At 43.0% G+C, this 18177-nt stretch overlaps 1 protein-coding gene across 4 annotated transcripts in view; it reads left to right on the top strand.

Annotated features, from left to right (window-relative positions):
- LOC135054806 (NACHT, LRR and PYD domains-containing protein 12-like) overlaps positions 1-18177 on the top strand; it is a 613159-nt gene that overhangs the window by 261645 nt on the left and 333337 nt on the right. The gene's annotated exons all lie outside the window — the stretch shown is intronic.

Genomic DNA, 18177 nt, shown 5'->3' with positions numbered 1-18177 from the left:
TTACATCCTAATTACTTCCTACCATCAAATTTAATCTTAAAATCTGGGACGGTTGTCCTGTAAAGCTGAATTTTACTACCCTCCCCTCCCCCCTGACCCCTATTTGGCAGAACCCTCTATTTCCTTTGGGATCCTCGGTTTACGAGATTCCGTACATAGACTCAACTGGGGTTTAAATTCCCAGCTGATTTTGCCAATCGGGGCCAATGGCTATCCCTGTCTGATCTCCAGCAGAAGAACCCCTCAGAAACTTTTAATCCTTTTGAATTCCTACAAATTCGACACTTTTTATGCTCTCTGCCCCCGCTCACGGTACTTCGTCCCCTTACCCCCTTTGAAACGTTATGTAAAAACTCCCCCCTTTCCAAAGGATTAATCTCCCAGCTCTATGCCCTCCTATTAGATGCCACCCTTCCCCCTTCCAGACCCCATAAAACTGCCTGGGAACGAGATCTTGGACCTCCCCCAACAGCCGAGGACTGGGACGACATGAGACTGGGGATTGCGAGGAGCTCAATTGCAACCAATATTAAAGAGACATAGTAACATAGTAACATAGTATCTGAGGTTGAAAAAAGACAATTGTCCATCGAGTTTAACCTATTTGTGGTGTCCTATGCATGATGATTTTACTAAAATTTCTGACTGATGCTGCTGTCAGCCATTGCATTTTATCCCTATTTATAGTAACTATAATGCATGACTATGCACCATACCCCTGGATATCCTTATCCAATAGGAATTTATCTAACCCATTCTTAAAGGTGTTGACAGATTCCGCCATTACAACTCCCTCGGGCAGGGAATTCCAAACACGTATTGTCCTTACCGTGAAAAAGCCTTTACGCCGTATTGTGCGGAATCTCCTCTCCTCTAACCTGAGCGAGTGTCCACGAGTCCTCTGTGTTGATCTAACCAAAAACAGGTCCCGCGCAAGCTCTGTGTATTGTCCCCTATTATATTTGTAGATGTTGATCATATCCCCTCTTAGTCTCCGCTTTTCCAATGTAAACATGCCTAGTCTTTCAAGCCTTTCCTTGTATTCCATCGTCTCCATGCCCTTAATTAGTTTGGTCGCCCTCCTCTGTACCTTTTCAAGCTCCAGGATATCCTTTTTGTAGTACGGTGCCCAGAATTGTACACAGTATTCAAGGTGTGGCCTCACTAGTGATTTATATAACGGGAATATAATACTCTCGTCCCTAGCATCAATACCCCGTTTTATGCATACTAATATCTTATTAGCCTTCTTTGCTGCAGTCCTACTTTGGGTACTACTGCTTAGCTTGCTATCTATGAGGACACCTTAGTCCTTTTCCAGTACAGAATCCCCTAATTTTACCCCATTTAGTAGGTAGGTGTAATTTTTGTTCTTGTTACCACAGTGCATTACCTTACACTTGTCTGTGTTGAAGCGCATTCTCCATTTGGCTGCCCATGCTTCTAATTTAACTAAGTCGTTCTGAAGAGACTCGGCATCCTCCTCTGTATTTATAGCCTTACACAATTTGGTGTCATCTGCAAAAATTGACACCATGCTCTCTAGACCTTCTGTTAGGTCGTTAATGAAAATATTGAACAATAGCGGTCCTAATACTGAGCCTTGCGGCACACCACTTAGCACTTCAGTTCAAGTTGAAAAAGATCCATTAACCACAACGCGCTGCTTCCTATTATCTAACCAGTTTTTGACCCAAGTGCATATTGTGCTTTCTAGACCTGATTCTTGTAGCTTGTAGATAAGTCTCATGTGTGGTACAGTATCGAACGCTTTGGCAAAGTCTAAAAAGATTACATCCACGTCTTTACCCTGATCTAGGTTTGCGCTTACTGTTTCATAAAAGCCAAGTAAGTTGGTTTGACAGGATCTGTCCTTCATAAACCCATGTTGATTCCTTTTAATGACCTTATTGGTTTCAAGGAACTTCTGAATACTATCTCTTAGAATACCTTCCAATACTTTCCCCACTATAGATGTAAGACTAACTGGTCTATAATTACCTGGTTCAGCTTTACTTCCCTTTTTGAATATAGGCACTACTTCCGCTATACGCCAGTCTTTGGGAACCATACCTGATATAACAGAATCCTCAAAGATCAAAGATAGCGGTTTTGCCAGTTCAGAGTGAAGCTCCATTAGAACCTTTGGATGAATACCATCGGGCCCCGGTGATTTATTAATCTTTAAATGTTTTAATCGGTCACAGACTACTTCCTCGCTTAAATAAGTACCTATCAGTGTGATATTCTCATTATTGAGATTGTGTGTCAGTCCCTGAATTGGGTCCTCTCTAGTGAATACTGTTGAAAAAAACTAATTTAGTGTGTCCACTATGTCATTATCATTTTTGCTTAAGACTCCCAACTTGTCTTTTAAAGGGCCTATACTCTCCTTTTTTAATCTCTTGCTATTAATGTATTTAAAGAATTTTTTGGGATTCGCTTTGCTTTCCTTTGCTACTAGTTTTTCAGTTTCTACTCTAGCCGCTCTTATTTCCTTTTTGCAATTTTTGTTACATTCCTTACATAGTGCTAAAATGACTCTGCTTCCCCGTCAGATTTGTATTTTTTAAATGCTCGCCTTTTCTTGCCCATAAGTTCCTTAATCTTTTTGTTAAGCCATTGGTTTATGATTTTTAATCCCTTTTTTGCTACTCATAGGAATATATTTGAGTGTATTTTTAGCTAGCAGGAATTTTAGTACCTCCCATTTCTCCGTAGTATTTTTTCCTAAAAAGAAACCTTCCCATTCAATATCCCTGAAACATACCCTCATCTTTTCAAAATTTGCTTTGCTAAAGTTTAAAGTCCTAGTTGAGCCAGTATAGGGCTGTTTGTAGAAACTGATATTGAATGTGACCATATTGTGGTCGCTGTTTCCTATGGGTTCCCCTACTATAATACCCGATACCAAATCCTGATTGTTTGTTAATACCAGGTCTAAGATTGCATTGTACCTAGTTGGTTCCTCAATTAGTTGGACTAAGTAGTTATCATTTAGTGTGTTTAAAAACATATTACCCCTAGCAGTATCACATGAATCGTTTTTCCAGTTTTCCCTGCTCTGAATCCCTTCACTGCTGCGCCGTCCTGTCCCCCCTGCTGCTGCTGTGTCTGTCAGTGTATGACAGTCACTGGCAGCAGCGCCTGCAGAATCAAAAACCTCCTGCCTCCCCTCCCCGTGTGACAGCGGCTGAGTACGGGACATAAGGGGGCGGAGCTAAACGGACCGAAAGGGGGCGGGGATAAACGGGACAGAAGGGGCGGAGCTACACTGACCAGGCTGCAGTACAGAGGGAGACTGGCTTAGGTAAGTGGTGTGTGTGTGTGTGTGTGTGTGTGTGTGTGTGTGTGTGTGTGTGGTGAGTGTGTATGTGTGCATATGGTGGGTGGGTGTGTATGTGTGTGTATATATGTGTGAATTGTGTGTGTGAGGTATGTCTGCGTACGCGCACTTTATGGACGCTAGTACTGGGGGGGGCATTACGTATAATGACGCTACTACTGGGGGAGGCCATTACATGCAAGGACTCTACTACTACTGGGGGGGCATTACGTATAAGAACGCTACTACTACAGGGGGGCATTACGTGAAACTACGCTACTACTGGGGTGGCCATTATTTATAAGGACGATACTACTACTAGGGGGGAATTACGTATAAGGATGTTACTACTACTGTGGGTGCACTACGTATAAGGATGCTACTACTACAGGGGGGGCTTTACGCGTAACAACGCTACTACTACTGGGAGGGTGCATTACGTATAAGGACGCTACTACAGGGGGGGCATTACGCATAACAACGCTACTACTGCTGGGGGGGGCATTACTTATAAGGACGCTACTAGTACTACGGGGGAATTACATATAAGGAGGCTTCTACTGGGGGTGCATTATGTATAAGGACGCTACTACTACTGTGGGGCATTACGTATATGGACGATACTACTATTATGGGGAATTACGTATAAGGACGCTTTTACTACTGGGGGTGCACTACGTATAAGGACGCTACTACGGCTGGGGGGGGCATTACATATAAGAACGCTACTACTACTTGGGGGCATTATATATAAGGACGCTACTATTACTCGGGGGGCATTACGTATAACAATGCTACCACTACTAGAGGGGCATTACGTATAAGGATACTACTACTGGGGGGGCATTATGCATAAGGACGCTACTACTACAGGGGGGGGCATTACATGTAAAGATGCTACTACTGGGGGGGCCATTACGTATAAGGACGCTACTAGTACTGTGGGGGGGGGCATTACGTATAAGGACGCTACTACTACGGGTGGGGCATTACGTATAAGATTAATAAGATTGTGCTACATTGTGGCGTAATTTTAAATGGGGGTACTATTGTGTGGCCATGCCCCTTAGTTGTGAGACCACACTCCTTTTCCCGGCGCACGCCAACGGAATATGGGAGGGCGCAATTTTATAGTTTGCAGGGGGGCGCCGAACACCCTAGCACCGGCCCTGTCTGGATAGTTAAAATCTCCCATCACTACTATGTCTCCTACTCCTGCTGCTCTTTCAATTTGCTTTAGTAACAATTCATCATCAGATGCGTTGATACCAGGCGGCCTATAGCATACACCCAATACTAACTATTTTATTCCTTTTTCCCCGCATGCAATTTCTACCCATAATGTCTCAACAGTGTCTACAGTCCCCTCCTGAATATCTTCCCATATATTAGGTTTTAAAAACGGCTTTACTTACAGACACACCCCTCCACCCTTTTTATTTAGTCTGTCTCTCCTAAACAGTGTATAGCCCTCTAGATTGACTGTCCAATCATGAGATTCATCCCACCAAGTTTCAGTAATGCCTAAAATATCATACTGTTTGCTTGCTGCAAGTATTTCTAGTTCACCCTTTTTACTAGTAATGCTTCTGGCGTTTACATACATACAACTAAGATAAGTATTTTCCCTTGCGTTAGGGACATCTTTCACCTTATGTGGCAAGGATGACCTGTAATCGTCATTGGTTAGTGCTTTGGTAAAATCCCTTTTAGTACCCATGTTAGTAACCTTACCGCCTGCTCTTACCCTCCCCCCAACTTCTCCCCCATTTCGTTTACTACCGCCATCCCCACTATTCTCACTGCATGACCCGTAGTTTCTAGCTAAACCCTCCCCCCAGGCTCCTAGTTTAAAATCTCCTCCAACCTTCTAACCATCCTTCCCCCCAGCACCGCTGCCCCCTCCTCAGTCAGGTGCAATCCGTCACGACAAAAGAGATGGCGCCTGACTGAGAAGTCCGCCCAGTGTTCCAGGAACACAAACCCCTCTTTCCTGCACCAATCCCTAAGCCACACATTTACCTCCCTAATCTCCCTCTGCCTCCCTGGTCTAGCGCGTGGCACGGGTAATAATTCCGAGAATATTACTGTGACGCTGGCGCGTCGTGTCGCTCAGTGGTAAAAGACACGTGGTTACTTTCCTAGCCCTGGTCCTACACATGGACTTCACCAATTGCCAATATGTTATTAGTTATATGTTAGGCAATATTGTATTGTATTGTGTGGTTATTATATTGTACAGTTATATTTTATCTGTTATATTTGGTATATGTAGTTTATTTGGTTATTATATATTCAATGTAATTGTTAACTGAATAAGTCTAGGCCAGAGTGTTAGTAACATAGATAAATCAGTTCATTGTAATGTAAGTCCCCTACCTGTACACTCAGATGTGATTAGGATGAGTAGGTTATGTAGTAAACAGAATCTGTATGGAGATTCAGGTAATCTGACCCTGTGCACTCCATTGTGTACAAGAGTCCAGACACCTCGTCTCCACTCCTGACTGACCAGCTTGTGTGATGAGTAGACAGCAGGGTATAACAAGAGGTGTGAGCTCTGCTGGGGAGAGAGAGTGGCAGGAGACTGACTAAGAAGTAATGTTCTGTCAGGAGCTCCAGGAGGGAATTGTCGTGTAGAATTGGATCACAGAAGTGTGCTGAACTGTGTTATAACCTATTCTGTTAATAAACCACTGTTGGTTTTTCATCTACCACCGTGACTGAGTGATTTTGAACCCAATATCCTCACATTTGGCGGCAGCAGTGGGATCACTCAAGACACCAGCAGAAAGGTATAAACCACAGCAGGCAATGGATTCCGCCCCGCTATGCTACCGATACAGCAAGAAGGATCAACTACAGGACCTCTGTCGAGCAAGACGGATTGAGTTTAATACAGTGGATACCAAGGAATCCCTAATTGGAAAACTGGCTCAATGGGACGTTGAGCACCCTTGTGATAAGGAGGAAGAAGAGGATATGGTCCAGGCCTCAGCGGAGGAGACCAGTAATGGAACCAGGGCAGTGGAGCTTGTGGTTGGAAGTTTGTCAGCATATCGGCAGGCTGAGAAGCCGGATCTTTTATTTATAGTTTCCAAAATGCAGTACATTTGGGAGTACTGGAATGAAGCTCAGTGGGAAATCAGCAGGTGGAGAGTATCCAGCATACAGGACAAGTTGTGTCATCTGGGGAATGCGTTCATGCACTGCAGAAGTGAAGCAGCCACATGGAATCTGCTGGGGGAGCCAGAGTTTGAGGAATTCAGGGAGGAAGTGATTGCCACAGTGGCCCAAATGACACAAAGTATACAATATACAGAGACGGAAGGGCAAGTGCAGAGTAAATTGCCTTCCCGGACAGAGCCAGAGGAAGTGGCATTGGATCGGGGGCCCCTGGATACCCCAGCATGGCGAGACCAGTGTTACAGGGTGGATGCAGAAAGGCACCACCTGCAACAGCTTCTCCCATACCCAAGGGAAGAAGTTGCCCAGTGGTCTATACGGAAGGAAGCACACGAAGTGAAGACAACAGTGAGCACAATCCAGGCACCCCAGGAGGAACTGCACTACAACTTCCCTGTTGCTGAGATGGAGGATGAGGACTTAGTGAGAGAGTGTCAAGAACTGTCTGCCCAGTATGTTACACTGGAAAAGAACGACCTTGACCAGGTGGATGCAAGGAAGCACTGTCTGCAACCCGTTCTCTTCTCCCTGGGGGAATGTCGCAGTGAAACACTCAGTGACCGGCCTGAGCTGTGCTACAACTGGCCATTTGCAGGCTTGGAGGATATAGAAACCATCCCAGAGTGCCAGCGAGACATTGAGGAAGAAGTTGCCACTATCACCCGACCACCACTTCAGCAACAGAGCCTCCAAGGGAATCCTTCAGGTGAGCACCAACCAGTCCTGGCTATTGAGCCATTTACAGTGTTGTGTTTGGGGGAGGCTACTGAAAATGAGAAGGAAGTGGGGTCTGTCATCCAAACACCCCAGGAGAAGATGCACTATGCCTTCCCATTGGCAGAGGTGGAAGAGGAGATCTCTGCGAGGGCAGCAGTAGGTGGCAATGTCCCAACTATAAGCATGGCTAGTGCAGACAGGGTCTCACTTCAGGCTGATCAGCATATTCGGCTGAGGGAGGCCTATTGTGAAGCTATGTTCATGGCTGCCCCAGTTATTTTATCAGAAAAGGATGTTCAGGAAGGGCCCAGTGTATCCCCAGCTATTGTATCTCTCCCAGAAGATTCTGGAGGTCTGTTCCCATTCAGTAAACTTGATGGTAAGGAGCTGCAGTCTGAATGCCAGAATCTTCCCTGTGACTCAGAGAAAATCCAGGTATCAGACCTGGTGAAAATAGCATCAGCTCAGGAACTGGAAGGGAACATGTTGCTCTACTCTAGGGCACCTGAATGTGTTTTGGACTGGCATTGTGTGCAAGGTGAAATGACTGACTCTAACCAGGACAATGGTGGTCAGCCAGGACATGTAGCAGTGAATGGAGAAGGTAATGCCACTGTCCCTGTGAACCTACATCCATGTTCCAGTACAACGATGGTCGAGTTGGTGGCTACACACAAGGAAGCTGAGCAGATTGTACTCCAGGCCACAGCATACAAGACTCAGAGTAGGATCCCACAAGTTACCCAGCCAGCCAGGCTGGAGGAAGCATTTACACAGGATAGCACAGAAGAAACTTCTGGCATGAAGGAATCCCCATTGTGCCCTGACAATTACCATACCCGTGGTTCATGGTTGGGGAAGGGAAGCCACTGTCCTGATGCACCAGAGGTGATGGAGGTGGGGTTCCCAGGGAATACATTGTTGGGGAGGGAGAGTGAGGGCCCCAGAGATCAGATTTTGTTTATGGAGGAAAATTGTGACTATCTGAAATGTGAGGTTACCCAGTTGGGTGTAGGGGAATTATTAAGTCCCCAGGTGCAGTTATTGGACTTACTGAATTATACTGTTGCACATGCTGTTACCCCAACCCAGCGGCTGTCTACAAAGGGGACTTTGATTAATGTATTTGGATGGGACACCGGGGGGAAATACAAGAACTATGGACTGCTGATCACGTTTCCACCGGACCCTGGTAAGACTGTATTGATTTATGTACTGTGGGCCACGCACCCACCAGACCGGGGAAAGAAATTCCCACACAAGCCTCATGACAATTACCACAGACTTTGGACCTGGGACGCTGGTGGGCTCCGTACAAACTGTAAAATGCTATTCACAAAACCACCAGACCCACAAGAGACTCATCATTGTTATGATGGGGCACAGACTGTCTGATGTAGAAGAGCATCACTGCGCTCAGCAAGCTTAAGCTACTTAGGACACAGGGCGAGAAAGTAGGGGAAGGTAATGTGACGACATGTGATGACACAGCTGGCGCGTCGTGTCGCTCAGTGGTAAAAGACACGTGGTTACTTTCCTAGCCCTGGTCCTACACATGGACTTCACCAATTGCCAATATGTTATTAGTTATATGTTAGGCAATATTGTATTGTATTGTGTGGTTATTATATTGTACAGTTATATTTTATCTGTTATATTTGGTATATGTAGTTTATTTGGTTATTATATATTCAATGTAATTGTTAACTGAATAAGTCTAGGCCAGAGTGTTAGTAACATAGATAAATCAGTTCATTGTAATGTAAGTCCCCTACCTGTACACTCAGATGTGATTAGGATGAGTAGGTTATGTAGTAAACAGAATCTGTATGGAGATTCAGGTAATCTGACCCTGTGCACTCCATTGTGTACAAGAGTCCAGACACCTCGTCTCCACTCCTGACTGACCAGCTTGTGTGATGAGTAGACAGCAGGGTATAACAAGAGGTGTGAGCTCTGCTGGGGAGAGAGAGTGGCAGGAGACTGACTAAGAAGTAATGTTCTGTCAGGAGCTCCAGGAGGGAATTGTCGTGTAGAATTGGATCACAGAAGTGTGCTGAACTGTGTTATAACCTATTCTGTTAATAAACCACTGTTGGTTTTTCATCTACCACCGTGACTGAGTGATTTTGAACCCAATATCCTCACAATTACCTTAGATGTCCTTGCCTTCAGTTTCTTTCCTAAGTCCCTATAGTCTTTCTTAAGGACATCCCACCTTCCGCTAACTTTGTCATTGGTGCCAACGTGCACCAAGACCGCCAGGTCTTTGCCAGCCCCTCCCAACAATCTATATACCCGGTCCGCGATGTGCCGTACCCGAGCACCCGGGAGACAACAGACTGTACGGCGATCACGGTCCCGGTAGCAGATTGCCCTATCTGCCTTCCTGATGATAGAATCCCATACCACCACCATTTGACTAGGTACCTCTCTATCTTTTATCCCAACCGCGCCAGACCTCATACAAGGTTTATTATCGCTGGTATTACATTCCTGACAGACTCAATAAGATCTACCCATCTACTTCTCCTAATTGCTGGAGAGGTTGTGGCTGTAAAGGTACTATGCTCCACATATGGTGCACCTGTCCGATAATAACCCCCTTTTGGGACTTAGTTCATGCTCTCTTGAACTCCCTCCTCGAGACCCCTCTGCTGAAAGACCCTTGGGTCTTTTTACTTTGTTATCCCCCCCCAGCCCTTGATACATTTTCAAAAAAACTAGCGACACACATCTTAATAGCGGCAAAATCACTGATAGCTCTTAATTGGAAAAAACCCTCTCCCCCTCCTCTCGCTGCCCTCAAAGCCAAAATCTGGCACATTGCAGCAATGGAGAAGATCACCTACTACCTCCATGACTGAGGATATACTTTTGACCAGGTTTGGGCTCCTTGGCTCCTTGCAGAAAGTAGATCATCTCTTCCTTCTTTGCATTGTTAAGCTTTCCCGCGGGCGACGACTGATGTCCTCCCCTTCTACTAGCTCTCACTTTCCATCCTTTGCCTGACCTCTTTATGCTCTTATGCTTCTCCCCCCCCCTCGTATCCTACATACCATAATGCGATATATACTTGTTGTTGTAAGATTGTATCGTGGTTCCCCCCCCCCCCCTCCGCACCATTCTTCTTCACCCCCCCCCCCCCTCCCACTATATTAATTCGATACTGATTTCATTCTGGTTTTAGCTCTATGTTACTCTTTAAAATTACTATGGTCGTCATTGTTATGCTTTTGGGCTCTGTTTGCCCGTTTACTACTCCTATTTGTACTGTTTCTACCTTACCTGACCATACAAAATAAAGAATAAAGAAAAAGAAAAAAAAGAAATGATAATGGTACACCAGCTACATCAACCGTGACCTCAGGTTCACTACCAAGGCTAGCAATCAACTTCACTGGCTGCAGACTACAGGTGTCGCCCAACCCCTATTGTGTATTGGGACCCTCCTGCAGCGCACTGGCAGCTACAATATGTGAGGGGGGTAGCTGAGAATTTTCGGAGGTCTGCCAATCTTTCCTTGGTGGGTACCTCCTTGTTTCCCCTGCATGTGGCTCGTAATTCCTCCTAGGTGGTCCCTGATCCCAATTATGTGAATTGTAGTGTGGTTCGTATCCTGGTCTAGGGGGTCGGTATTGACTATGTGTCCTACTACTCCTACAATCTCTGGCAAAATGCCCTTCCTTCCTACAAGTGTAACATATTATTGACCATTAGGGATCTGGGGTTTGGACTGATAGGTCTTTCCTGTATATGCTAGTATACTTACCGTCCTCAACCTCTCCGCCTGTTGTTCTCTGTGCCTAGCACTATTCTTGTGATGTTCAATAGCACACTATCTAAGATTAGCTACTGTGACCCCTTTCCAATTTTGCAAAGAAGACTGCACCCTGACCCTCAATGCCTTATTGAGCCCGTCCATTAGCACAGAGACAGCCACCTCCCATTTGCCGAATTAGTGTTTACCAGTGATCTTATCTAGATAGAGAGTTTTCTATTACTGCAAAAGACAAAAAAAAAAAAAAGTTAACAAGCTTCTAGGTCATGCGAAGTTCAATCCTTCTCATCCCGTATTAAGGGTCTGTACATGGTCCAACAAACATTTCCGAGCTCATCTTGACTAGATGCATTACTAGGAATGAATACTTCTTATATGGTAACTGGAAGAAATACCCGGGGGTTACCCTGTCTCTGTCCGCTTTCCTGCTGGCAAATACAAATGTGCGGACAGGTTTTTCTCCATTTCTGACGTTAATTTCTTGATTTTGTTTTATTTTTGGGTTTTACTATATATGTACATGAATGATACCATACGTACCAGTTCCACTGGTCTCAGCCACTTCCCCCACAGGCTACTGCTCTTCTTTTACCGGGTGGATATTCCTTTGAGTGCATGAGAGATGGCTGAAAACAATCAAGTCACCTTCTCCTTCTAAATAAAACTTCAACATTCATTAGTACATATATAGGTTACAGTCATATTTTTCATATTTTTATTACTTTCTATAGTTTGTATGCTGGCCGTAACTGCTTCCACATCTACATAAGGCGGTGTACTTGCATTCTCTTTTTTTCTTCCTACTTGTTTATTGTTGCTACAAGTTCAAACAGTTCTTATATTTACATTCTTGTCTTATATGACTTTTGTTAGACCTACCACCTGCAATACCTTAGGATCAAACTCACCAACCCCTCTTGTTGCCACAGGTTTAAACAATTTGTATGTCTGACCCTTTGTTTTCTGGATTTTATCAGACATATTTTAAAACCTACATTCTGCTGTACCTCTGGTTCAAAGCTGCCCACCCTATGGAATGATACCCTATCGTTGTCAGTCATACGTACCCATTCGTCACAGTAAACTTCAGCGTGTGGACCATATTTTCCACACATAATAAACCTTGCTGACCCTCTCGGCCGCAATTCTGACCTTCTCGGTCCCAACTCTTCTGCCTGAACCCTGGCTACCATACGTCCCTTAGTTGAGCAACTGGTTCCCATAATTTGTGGGTCTTGCCTTCTCGGCTAATCCCACAAATACCAAAATACTCAATATAAGGTGACGGTGAAAGTTCTCCGAGCGCTTTCACCCACTCTCACCCACGTTGGCCGGTACTACCATACACTGTCGATAGCAAAGGCGATGTACCCAACTTAGGGCTCCTATCAGACCTTACAGCACCGTAATTTCTTTCGGTGGAGGTTCTGTTGGACTATTTTCCTGAGAGAGGCCGCGAAAAATTCCTTTTCTGTATCTTTCAAATGGAATTGTTTGTAGGGTGAAAAACAGAGAAGTGAGATAACTATCCTTCACCCTTTCCAGTAAAAGCCCACCAGGGAGATTTCCCGACGTTATTAAAGAAAAACCCCTTTGTCTGTACAATCACGTCTGCGTATGCTTTTCCACAGCGCATATGACATAATGGTATCACGTTGTGCTGTGCAGAACAAACGGACATGCGATGCAATAGCACAGCCTATAGATACTAGTTATCTATATGCCCTACGATTGCTGTAGACCACCTAGCCTAGTCCACTCCAGATCACTTAGTTGTATGGGACCACTTAGACCACTTCAGATCACTTAGACCACTTAGTTCTAATCACGCAAGGTAGCGAACCCTACGCGACCGGGCCTCTACTAACCCAGTGTTACTACTTAGACCACTTAGACCACTTCAGTTCCTGGGTTCAGCTCCACTCACTCCGCTTTCACACACTCAAATACGCTTTGTTTTTCTGTACAGAAAATTTTCACTCGTTCTGATCGGCAGCTTTACCCCCAGAGGCAATACAGTTTTTAAACTACATTTAGAGTAACCTGGGTTTGAAATCGGATAGTTATGTGCTATTGTATTAAATGTCTACTATCCCACCTTTTAACTTAACAAATATCGTGTAGTTTTATTACACACACACAACCTTACGCAACCGTGCGTACCTCTATGCCACGTGTGCGGCCTTGCGCCACATGCACATTTTTGTACGCTGTCCTCACGTTCCGTACCACGTCTACCAATGTGCGTACGCAATAAAACAAATCACACAACTCTATAAATGTGAGAAATACTAACTATAATCACTCACTTAACACAACACCCAGTTTTTTCTTAACAACTAGGCCAGAACTTAATTTCATGTCTATAATTACTCCCTTAAATACATTTATTTAAAATGTACCTATATAGCAACAAATGTATCCGATTTCACACAGATCTATAATGACTGCAATAATCTATCATTTAAATGATATGATTCAGATTGGATAGCTATCTTGTAGAACATACACTGATATAAATATACACATAATTACAATAATATTATATATATATATATATATATATATATATATATATATATATATATATGCAGTAGATAAACTCCGGCACTCCAGTCCTCCCCCTCAGGGTGTACCTTGCTCAGGTGATTTCCCCAGGGAACCAGTCCCTGACATGTGCAACTTGAAGAAATAAGAGGCGGCACTCAGAGGCTTTGAAATCAGTGAAAAAACTTATATTCATGAGGTCAACGTTTCGGGGACCACCTCCCCGTCTTCAGGACCTGAAGACGGGGAGGTGGTCCCCGAAACGATGACCTTAAGGAAATAACGTCTAAAACAAAGGAAATAGTTGTTGATTTTAGGCGGGGTTGTAATAGACCATTATTTCCTGTGTCCTTGGATGGAAAGCCGATTGAGGAGGTGGTCTCTTTTAAATTTTTAGGTACATATATTACAAATGACCTAACTTGGTCTGTGAATAGTCTCTTTTTGGTTAAAAAGGCGCAGCAACGCCTTTTCTTTTTGAGGAGGCTTAGAGCTGTTTGTTTAAGCACATGCACTTTGGTTAGGTTTTATCATAGTATCGTAGAGAGTGTTTTTACGTACGGGATGATAGTGTGGTTTGGAAATTGCACTGTAGCGGAACGAATAGCTTTCGAGAGGGTGGTGAAAACTGCCAGTAGGACCATTGGGGTGCCTCTGCCAAGTATGAAAGACTTGTATACTAGAAACGTATTAAGGAAAGCTAGGAGTATACTTACTGACGAGAGTCATCCAAATTGTTTGATCTTTGAAAGACTGCCATCTTTAAAACGGTTCAGGAGTATCCGCGCTCATACAAACCGCATGTCAAATAGCTTTTTTCCAACTGCTATCCGGCTGTTAAATGATCAGTAGGTTGTGTGCAAATGTTTCCAAAATGTGGCAAAATGTTACTGTTATTCTCATGGCTTTGTGAGATTCTGATTGTATTTTCATTGACCTTTTCGTTGTCGATTTTGTTAATGACAAATAAAGTATATTATTATTATTATTATTATTATTATTTCTTCAAGTTGTGTATATATATATATATATATCATTTACTCGCCTCCTATGAGACACCTTACCTCTTATTTGTATATCAAAGCTATGTGCTTTTCACTGCTTATAAAAAGCAGTTACACAGGTTAATTTGCATTTCAATGGCTATCTTCCCTAGTAAGCAGATTCTACAAGTCTTGGAAGGAAAAAAACCAAAACCAAAACTCTTTCTTTCCTTTTTCTATCTGTGTGCAACCCCCCACTTGATGTAAAGTAATTACGCACAGACAAGAAGGGAAAAAAAAACTTATCTCACCATTTACTCTCACTAGGCCCAATTGAAACTATTTGTAATTGACTATGGCATGGGTTAAATAAATGCATTGGTAACTCATAAATGGTGCTTGATGTGACAAAGGAAACTGATTGTTCTGAGCAGACTGAAAATCAGCTATTTAGAAAGTGACCTTCCTAAAATGGCCACTGCTCCTCCCCCTTCGACATCCATGAGGTTTACACAAGATGGTGGACAGGCCATGTGGTTAGTCCAAAATGGAGGACAGACCATGCGGCTTTCTTTGTCACAAATAAATCACACATCATACAAGCACCAGAAGTTATTTTAGTCCTGAGTTTAAAAAAAAAAAACTATATCAAGGCTATGCAGCAACTTTTAAATGTACTTTTAAATCTACTTAACAGATAAACAATCCAATCTGAATCAAACACAATATGACTTATTTGAACTATGGCCTTCATTCCGATTTGTTCGCTCGCAAGCTGCTTTTAGCAGCTTTGCACATGCTAAGCCGCCGCCTACTGGGAGTGAATCTTAGCCTATCAAAATTGCGAACGAAAGATTCTCAAAATTGCGATTACACACCTCTTAGCAGTTTCTGAGTAGCTCCAGACTTACTCGGCATCTGCGATCAGTTTAGTGCTTGTCGTTCCGGGTTTGACGTCACAAACACACCCAGCGTTCGCCCAGACACTCCTCCGTTTCTCCAGCCACTCCCGCGTTTTTCCCAGAAACGGTTTTTCCGCACACACCCATAAAATGGCCAGTTTCCGCCCAGAAACACCCACTTCCTGTCAATCACACTACGATCGCCTGAACGAAGAAAAAGCCGTGAGTAAAATACCTAACTTCATAGCAAATTTACTTGGCGCAGTCGCAGTGCGAACATTGCGCATGCGCACTAAGCGGAAAATCACTGCGAAGTGAAGAAATTTACAGAGCGAACAACTCGGAATGAGGGCCAATGTTTTGCAACAATAAAAATGCGCTTTAGCATCTTAAGTATTATGAGAAACACATTGTCCCTTGAATTTTTCATATCGTCGGCTAACTGATAACACAACAGTACACACGGATATGATTTTCTCAGCATCACGATGCGTCCACCACAAGCTGATCGACCACAGTGTCACGTTTGTAATGTACATTGCATCATTAAGACCGTGATATCGCAGACGAGCCCTCATCTGTGAATACCAAATTGCTTTCTAACAAATATTTAAAATGCCCGCTCTAATATATATTGTAAATGCCTGAACATCTTATTACCATGTGCCACGAATGTGTGCTATACATCGCAAAACACTGCATCCCATTAGAGAAAACAATACACCCACACATTATCTGAGTTCCAAAGCTCATTGATGTATATATTTGTTATTAAAAGGATATGTATTCAATACAGTATATCACAATGTACAGTATACATATAGTTACATGATTACAATTCATACAGTAAGCAGTTAATACATACAGTTACAGGCCAGGATACCATACCATTTCCTCAATGCATCTTCCTCTTAACATATCTCTCTCTCTCAGCAAATAAATACAGGAACTGGTCTAGAAGCACCTCCATCATCGTCTGGGACAAAACAGCAACTGGCAACTGTGTGTCTCTGTAATGTGTTATCTAGTTTTGGGGGAGGGAACTTTCTCATTCATGATGAGTCACTAGTCTGTTCGTATGCTAAACAGGTTCAGCCTTGAAGACATCAAAAGGGGCTCGCCTGAGCTTCCTGTCCACCACCTGTTTCTGTAAATGTCTATTGTCCTAATAAAAATGACTTTAGCTTTCATACATTTAATCATAACTCTTTGTTGCAATGTCCTACAACTTAATAACAAGTATCAAATGAATCTACACATTAATCTGCTTGCTTTTATTCCAAATATGTGTATCTTGCTTCGTTCCAATAATACACATACATGACATTACTCCATTATATAATTTTAAATCATTATGATGTCTGGCGCTTGATATTATTCTAATTATGTACTGTATGAAATAAGTGTCGAATCCATCTCTGTGGCATGTCCGTGTAAATGCGTGTGTTACCATATATTGCTGTGCTCGCTGCACGTATTTGCAAGTATAGGGACTTATATGTGTGGAGTCTGTATGTTCTTTCTATGTAATATTTTTGACTTCGACAATGGCTTGGAGTTCAATGTCTTTTTTACTTCATTGGACATCAGGAACGATTTTCTTCATGTTCTGATTTTAGCAGGTCATTTTTCTTTGCTCCGTTTTTACAGTAGAAATCGATCACTATCAATTTTAGGCCCTGCCATTCCATATAGTCATAACTCTGCGCATTTCCTCCCAAAACATGTCAGTAATGGTGAGCTTCATGCACAAGGGAGCTATGGTGACAGGAAGACTGATTTAGTTTCATGCTCCAATAGCTTCTAGATTATATGGCACAAGTACTTCAGGATCACAGTTGACTCCTGACTTTCTGACTAGCCTTGCAACCTTGTCAGCATCTTCTGTTCCTGCAGGTGGTCTTCAACAACTCTTTCCAGCAAGTATTCTTACCGGAGTCCAAATCATGGATCCTACAGAACTTAGCCACATCTGTACTGTCAGTACCTCATCTGTTGATCTTATTGTGCATGACGTTGTTAAGCACAATGGTCCACACCTTGAAGACTGTTTAGTTTGCCAGGTTCCACTTGCAGGAATTCCAGGGGGAAATTCTCCAAAATTAAATGGGGTGCTCAGCATCACTTGCATATCTGTTTCTCGTTCTCTATGTCAGAATTCATCACTCTACATTGGTTGCTAGTTTCCAATTATCCAACGACGATTCTTGGTCACTCCGACTTGGGTCATTGTGACCATGGACGCAAGTCTCCTTAGCTGGTGTGCTGCATAATTATGTCTTAAGCTCCAAGACTTTTGTTTACATATGAAAACAACTCTTCCAAAGTACTCGAGCTACTAGTTATCTTTCTGGCTCTCTTGGAAGCTCAGTCTGTCCTAGCCATCTGGCCTGTGCGTAATCAATCAGACAACACCAAGGCAGTGTATTGCTTTATGGAATCATATTTATAAATTATATTAATATTTAGTATATCATATATGATCATTAATTTAATATATGGATATATTTTAATTAATACGTGTTTATCATATATATATGCAAATATATTATTTCAGGCTTACAAACTAAGTGGCTCATAAATATATGCAGTCCTTATATGTATGAATTATGAAATGATGAATTTATGATTCCTTAAAGAGAGTTCAGACTTGAGATTACCGCTCTTACCATCTGATTGTTTATTTACGGGCAAAATCAAATCATACAGAATAAGATATACACAGTGGTGACATAT

Source organism: Pseudophryne corroboree, chromosome 3 (assembly GCF_028390025.1).
Source record: "Pseudophryne corroboree isolate aPseCor3 chromosome 3, aPseCor3.hap2, whole genome shotgun sequence".
Lineage (NCBI taxonomy): Eukaryota > Metazoa > Chordata > Amphibia > Anura > Myobatrachidae > Pseudophryne > Pseudophryne corroboree.
The sequence above is the reverse complement of the archived record's forward strand: the minus strand, read 5'-3'. Positions and strand labels throughout refer to the sequence as shown.